We start from the raw sequence: 7927 nt of genomic DNA, 5'->3' as shown, positions 1-7927 counted from the left end.
GCTCCGCGGATCCGGCCGGCTCCATTGGCCCCGCCCACTCCGCTGACGTAATCAGCGGCCCCAGGGCGCTGGAGCCCGAGAGCCCCGCGGATCCGGCCGGCTCCGCTGGCCCCGCCTACGCAGCTGACGTCATCAGCGGCCGCAGGGCGCTGGAGCGCGAGAGCTCCGCGGATCTGGCCGGCTCCATTGGCCCCGCCCACTTCGCTGACGTCATCAGCGACCGCAGGGCGCTAGAGCCCGAGAGCCCCGCGGATCCGGCCGGCTCCACTGGCCCCGCCCACGCCGCTCACGTCATCAGCGGCCGCAGCCGCGAAGAGCCCTGCCCCCTGTCTGCGCCGCTTGCGGAGCCTGTTTGGTGTTGGCGACTGGCCCCGCTTGGTCCACACAGGCCCAAGCTGCCCGTAGAGCCCGTTTCCCGCGACTGCGCGGTGCGAGAGCCTGGGAGACCGGCTGATGCGGCAGGCGCAGTTGGCCCGTGACACTCCCGTCATCCGCGAGACACAGCCGAGGAGAGCTCCGCCCGCTGCTCGCGCCGCGTACGGGGCCACAGCCGCCTGTGGATCCATCTGACCCGGTCCTAGTGGCTCCGGCCGCCCGCCCCTCTGCCAGTGCCGCCCGCGCAGCCTGAGCGGCCTGTGGCTAGAGGCCCCGCCAGCGCATCCTGAGCGCACCATGCCGCTGGATGCAGCTGGCAACTCGCGCCAGTTGTTCCCTCCGCCCCGCCTACCGGGGGCACCAGCGCCACCTGCTGCACGCAGCCGGGCCACCCCAGCCCCAGATGCAGAGTCCGGTCCCCAGCACTGTGCACACTGCACATTCCCACCCACCCCCCTCCAGCTCTACCAGAGTGCCACACAGACAACTCCCATCAGCAGTCACTACAAGAAGGCAAGATAAACAAATCACGACGTCTGAAGAGGATCTGAAACTAGCAACATAAATAGAAGAAGCAGATTTTGAACTGCTACAGGAAGAAATCTTCAGAATGCTGCTTAGAGTCATCCAGAACATAAGGGAATCAATACAGAAAAAGGATGAAAAAATAGGATAGAGTCCACATACGGAAGGGAAATACAAGAGTCAAGGGAAGATGCAATGCAGCAGAAATAAAGAAAATGTAAAAGACCTCACCAACAGGTTGGAAGAAGCAGAGAATCTCATGAGTGACCTTGAAGCTATCCAAGCAGAATTCTACAAATGTGAAAGATAATCAAACAAGATAATTAAAGAAGCTGAAGGAAGCCGAAGAACAATGAGCGATGCTATGAAGAGGAAACAATGTATTTGAATAATTGGGATACCAGAACAAGACATAAGGGAGAAATCAAAAGCCAAAAATAGTGAGGGAATTCCTGAAAACAAATTTCTCCAATTTAATAAAGGAGGACCAGACAATCATCCAGGAAGCAGAGAGGACACTAATTAGACTGAATCCCAAGAACACACCAAGAGATATAGTAGTTAAAATATCCAATTTTGAGGAATAAGAAAATCATGAGTAGCTAGAGAAAAAAAAAATGCAGTCACCTACGAGGGAACTCAGATAAGATTATGCTGAGACTTAGCAGAAACCATGAAGAAGAGAATGAAGTAGCGTTTTCTGAAAGTTGAAGGAGATTAACTGTAGCCTGAGAATCCTCTACCCTGCTAAACGCTACCTCAAAACAAAAGGTGAAGTAATAGTTTTCCAAGATCAGGAAACAATAGAGAATACATTAAAAAAAAAAGCACTACATTACTTTCCAACTCACCTTGGACAGAAAAACAACATCCATAGAACACACACATGAGATCACTGCAAACAATACTATCCAGGAGTCAATGCACCAAAAGCAATGCCGAAGATTTATTTGACCCAACATTGAAAAGAAGGCAAGAATGAATCCCACACACATACACAACTAAGGAGGGAGGTAGGAAAATATCTATTATATAAGGTACAAGGTGACAGCAAAGAATCCACAAATGGTACAACCACAAAACAATTGGAAACAACCCTAATTGCATCCAACATCCTCATATGCGTCCAACATCCTCTGTCCTGTGTGTCATGTGTCCAGTATATCATGTCCTGTGTGTCCTGTGATTCATATGTGCTCTGTATGCCATGTGTCATGTGTTGTCACCATGTGTCCAGTGTGTCCATGTGTCATGTGTCCCCATAGAAGCATGCTCTGGCAGAGTACCACTCCCACATGCCCACCCCCCAGCATGCTTCTGACAGAGGTGTCACGGGAACTCTCAGAACCATGCTTCCAGTGTGTCATGTGTCATGTGTTTATTTCCATCAATAGACAAATGGATTAAAAAACTCTGGTATATACACCACAGTGGAATGCTCATCCCTGAAAAAAAAAATAGTAATGAAAAGATGGAACATCTCATCTTGTGGAAAGAGTCGGAGGATATGATGCTGAGTGAAGCTAACCAAGCACAAAAATTCAAGTACAACATGAGTCCACTGAGGTAAGTTCAAACAGCAGAAAAGGCATAAGGGGAAACACAACACACAATTCCCGGGCTGAGGACTAGATATTCTGGCAAGAACCAGACCAAACCCAATGCCTCATAGGTCATCAACACCAGCTGCAGATGGCACCTGTGTTGAAAGGCATCTCTCAGCCACCCCCAACCCCATATGCCTCTAAGGCCCACAGAGGGGTGGGGAAAGAATAACGATGGAAATGGAGGGGAAATGGTCAGGGCACTAACCTCTCCCTATATGGACATCATGCCAGCTGAGCTGTGCCCATATAAGGATAGAGGCCTAGTTGGTCTCTATACAGACTCGCCTAGGCTCTGGCCAAGACAAGTTATATACAGCTTAGTCTAGCTAGCCCCAGGCCCAGCTTAGCCTGTATAAGCAGAGCCATGGCCTCTCCCTACAAGGCCTTGCCCAGCTCTGGCCGACCTGATCCCATATAGAGAGAGAGCCCTGGTCTTTCCCTACATGGACACACCCCCGCAGTCCAAGGTGTACCCACATAGGGGAAGAGGCCTGGTCTCTCCCTATATGAACTCACCTTGCCGCTGACCGAGCCGTGCGCATATATGAACAGAGGCCTGGCCTCACCCTATATAGACTCATTTAGCCCCCAGCCAAGACAAACTACATATGGCTCCACCTAGCCTTGGGCCAAGCTGAGCCCCTTAGGGAGAAAACCATGGCCTCCCCTATACAGTTGCTCCTCACCTAGTGCTGAGCTGAGACCATAGCCCCCTCCCTATATGGCCTCACCTATATGGCCACTGGGTGATCTGAGCTCTGACTTCTCCATATACAGCCTCACCTTACGCTGGATCGAGCCGGTCTTGTGTGCCGTGTGTCCTGTGAATTATGTTATGTATCATGTATATCCCATGTGTCATGTAGTTTATATGTGCCCTATGTGCCATGTGTGTCAAGCGTCATATTACCTGTACACTGTATCATGTGTCAAGTATGTCCTATGTGCCCTGTGTCATTTATTGTATCATGTGTGTTATGTGTCCTGTTATGGATCTCATGTGTCCCATGTCATGTGTGTTATGTCTGTGTCCTGTGTTCTGATACTGTATCCTGTGTTACATGTATCCTATCGTGTCATAAGTTTCATGTCTATGTCCTCTGTACGGTATGTTCTGTGTCATGTCTGCTGTATGTCCTCTGTACAGTATGTTCTGTGTCATGGGTGTCATGTGTCCTCTGTCTTGTGTGCCATGTGTGTCATGTGTCCTGATACCTGTATACTGTGATGTGTGTCCTTCTCTTACATGTCAGGGGTCATGTGTACCACGTGTCATATGTGTCATATATGTACTGTATTCTGGTTGTCCTGCATATCCTGTGTGTCATTTGTCATGGGTGTCCTGTGTTATGTGTGTCATTTGTTTCATGTGCCCTGGTTCATGTTCATATGCGTCCAACGTCCTCTGTCATGTGTGTCATGTGTCCAGTATATCATGTGTCCTGTGATTCATATGTGCTCTATATGCCATGTGTCATGTGTTGTCACCATGTGTCAAGTGTGTCCATGTGTCATGTGTCCCCATAGAAGCATGCTCTGGCAGAGTCCCACTCTCACATGTCCTCCCCCCCCCGAGCATGCTTCTGACAGAGGTGTCACGGGAAGTCTCAGAACCATGCTTCCAGTGGTGGGGGGTGTGTGTGCCAGAGGGAGACCCTGACAACATGTTTGCTTCTGCCACGGTCCACAACCTCTGCACAACCCCGAGCATGCTTCCAGCGAAGGGGTATCAGAAGCAGTCACCCCAAAGCATGCTTGCTTCTGCCATGGTCCCACCACCCTCCAGACACCCCCCACCCCCCCGAGCCTGCTTCTGGCAGGGGGGCCAGGGGAGTCCACAGAAGCATGCTTCTGTCCCGGTCCCACACCCCACCCAGAGCGTGCTTCTAACAGAGGGTACCAGTGGGAGCCCCCCAGAGTACGCTTGCTTCTGCCGGAGTCCCAACTCCATACAGCTCTCCTACACCTTCCCAAGGCATGCTTCTGTTGGGGGGTGCGGGAGAGCCCCCAGAAGGGGACTTGCTTTAGCCGGGCTCCCACCCTCACAATTTTCGGGCAGAGGTACCAGGAGCCCCCAAGAAGCATGCTTCTGCTGGGGTCCTCCCTTGTACCCCCTCCTAGATATGCTTCCAAAGAGGTATGCGACACCGAGCACCCCTAAGGCATGCTTCTGCCGGGTCCCACACCCAACACCACCCCAGAGCAGCCTTCCAGTAGGGGCTGCCTGGGGGAGCGCCCCACTGAAGCCTGCTTCTGACGAGGTCCCACTGCTATAGCCCCCTCCCCCGGAGCACGCTTCTGGTTGTGGGGCACCAGGGGGAGCCCACGAAAAGCATGCTTCTGGCAGGGATCCACTCCTACACACACACACCCCTGACCACGCTTCTGGTTGGGGGGGGGTCCCAAGGAGTGCCCCCAGAGTATACTTCTGGTGGGGATCCACCCCGACTCAAATCCAGAGCATGCGTCTGAGCAGAGTTACCCCAGGGGGAGCCCCCAAGAAGCAGGTAGCTCATGGGTTCCCACTCCTACACCCCCCATCCTCCAGAGCACGCTTCTGGTTGGGAAGTACCAGAGTGATCCCCCAAGAAGCATGATCAGATTAGGTGAGCAAGAGGGAGCCCGCTAGAAGCATGGTCCGGGAAGAGTGTCTTGGGGGGGATCCCACCAAAACCATGTTCCTGGGGGGCTTCCCTTGGCATCCTCTGCCAGAAGCATACTGGGGGGGGGACGGGACTAGGAGTCAGACCCCTCCAGAAGCATATTTATGTGGGGCTCCCCTTGACTTCCCCCAGTCAGAGCGATCCTCTGTGGCGGGTATAGGAGTGTGACCCTGTTTATAAGTGTGCATACTTATTTGTGGATCACCTTGGTGCCCCCCAAACAGAAGCATGTATTGACGGAGGGGGTGTAAGAGTGGGAACCCCCAGAGACACTATTTGGGGGTTACCCCTAGCACCCCTGGTCCAAATCAGGCTCTGGGGGCATGTAGGAGTGATATCCGGCTAGAATCGTGTTTTATAGAGCTCCTCCTGGGATGCCCGGACCAAAGCATGCTCTCATTGGGTGTAGGAGGGGGAGCAAGCCAGCGCCCCAGAAAGAAACGTGCTCTGGGGGAGTCTAGTAGTGTGACCCACCGGAAGCACACTTCTGGGGGCTCCCTCTGGCATCCCTTGGCCAGAAGCGTGCTCTGAAGGATTAGGAATGGAACCCATTCAGAAGCAGGTTCTTGGGGGCTCCCCCTGGTACCCTGAGTCTGAAGAATGCTCTGGGGGGGTCTAGGAATTGGAGCCGCCTGAAGGATGCTTCCTGGGGGCCCCCAATGGCACTCCAAGCAGAAGCAGACTCTGGAGGGGTGTAGGAGTGGGACCCCACAGAAGCATGCTGGGGGGAGGTGCAGGACGGGGACCCTGCAAGAAGCATGCGCCCCTCCTGCAACCCCCAGGCCAGAACCCTGTAGGAGTGGATCCCTGAGGAGGGGGTTGGAAGAGTGGGGCCCCAATAGGAGCATGCTTCTTGGTGGCTCCCCATGGTGGCCCCTGGCCAGAACCATGCTTTAGGGGGGTGGTAGGAGTGGAACCCACCAGAAGCATCTTTCTTGCCACACCCCCTGACACCTGTCTCGGCAGAAGCATGCTCTGCGGTGGTGTAGGAATGGGACAAAGCCAGAAGCAGGCTTCTGGGGGGCTCCCCTGTCATCCCCCAGCCAGAAGGTTTTTGGGGGAGGGGTGCAGAGGACTGGGAACCTTCCAGAAACCTGCTTCTGGGGAGCTCCTGGCACGCCCTGCCAGATGCATGCTCTGTGAGGGGTGTAGGAGTGAGACCCCGCCAGAAGCATGCTCTGGGGGTCTTTAAGGGGGTCCCCTAGAAGCATGGTTCTGCGGCGCTCTCCTTGGCACCCCCCACCAGAAGCATGATCTGGGGTGGTATAGAAGTGGGATTCCACCAGAAGCATACTTCTTGCGACTCCCCCTGGCACCCCCCAGCCACAATCATGTTCTGGGGGGCTGTAGGAGTGGGAGGCCCCCCCAAAACATGCTTCCTCTGCCTTTCCCTGGCTACCCGGAGAGAAGAATGCTCTGGGGGTTGGAATGGGACCCCACTAGAAGAAGCATGCTTCTGGGCTTCTCCCCTGGCACCCCAGGCCAATATCATGCTCTGGGGTTGTATAGGAGTGAGGCCCTGCCAGAAGGATGCTTCTGGGGCTCCCCCTGACTTTCCTCAGCAGAAGCATGCTCTGGGTGGTGGCTGTTAAGAGGGGAACCCCACCAGAAGCGTGCTTTTGGGCATCTCCCCCAGGCACCCCCCAACCAGAAGCATCCTTTGGGGCGGTTTAGGAGTGGGACCCCCCCCCAAAGGATGCTGCTGGGGGGCTCTCCAGTGCCCCCAGCCAGAAACATGCTCTGGGGTGTTCAGGTTTTGAGCCGCTGACCAGCGTTAGCAGTCCAGCAGTAACCACTGCACCACCGAGTGCTCCCCCGTCACCGTTAGCCCTGTGATGGCCCTGTGTCTCTGGAGACATTTATCCAGACCGCTCCCTGGGAATCCCCCAAACTGTCCCTATAATCTTTTGAGCTGACTTCCGGCCCAGCAGATCCTGAAGGAGGTCACTGTTTGGTTGGCCCTCGCTACCTAGGTCACCTTGGTAAATCCAAGGCTCAATCCCGGTTATGTTTTGTTCCGTGACATCTTCCTCAGATGCAACCCGGCTGAAAAGGCTGCTGGAGAGGTCAGCTCGCTGCATCTGCTGGTCTTCATGGTGGCGGAGTGAGTACAGCGTCTTCACACGGCTCTTCCCCCTTCGTCTTAAGTGATTCGGTGGTGATAGGCAAATAGGCCGTGTGTCAGGTATCAGAGGGCAGCAGTCCGTTGGCTTACCAACGCCCCCTCCCCTGGCTATAAGGAGGAGTCATCTTTAGGGCAGGAACCTGCACAGAGCGAACTCCCAGGACCAGGAGAAGAGCGTGTGCCGGATCTCTGAGGTGGCTGAGGCTGAGCCCCCGTCCCAGAGACTTAGGACAGAGCAAAGGGGCCCGGCCGAGACAGAGGCCAAGGTAAGGAGAGCATGAGACAGACCGGGGACGGGACTGTGAGGCAGAGCAACAGGTGGGCTTCCTGATGGACCAAGGCAGAGGCCAAAGGACCACGCGGCTGAGGACCAGAGAGAGACTTGGTGCTGGCTGAGGAGGTGTTGCTGGGACCACAGGCTGTATTGTTACTGTTTCCCAATCCTGCCTTGTGGTAACCTGTTCACGTCCCTAATGCCCGAACTCACTCTCATGGAGTCCTTTCCAACTACAATGAGCCTATAGCAGGGGTCCTCAAACTTTGGCCCGCGGGCCACATGCGGACATTTATCCGCGGGCCACCGAGGACATTTATCCAGCCCGCCGGGTGTTTTTGCCCCGTTTGTTTTTTTA

The sequence above is a fragment of the Echinops telfairi genome, unplaced genomic scaffold (genome assembly GCF_000313985.2).
Source record: "Echinops telfairi isolate 266 unplaced genomic scaffold, ASM31398v2 ScPeMD7_29;HRSCAF=101, whole genome shotgun sequence".
Taxonomy (NCBI): Eukaryota; Metazoa; Chordata; class Mammalia; order Afrosoricida; family Tenrecidae; genus Echinops; species Echinops telfairi.
The sequence above is the reverse complement of the archived record's forward strand: the minus strand, read 5'-3'. Positions refer to the sequence as shown.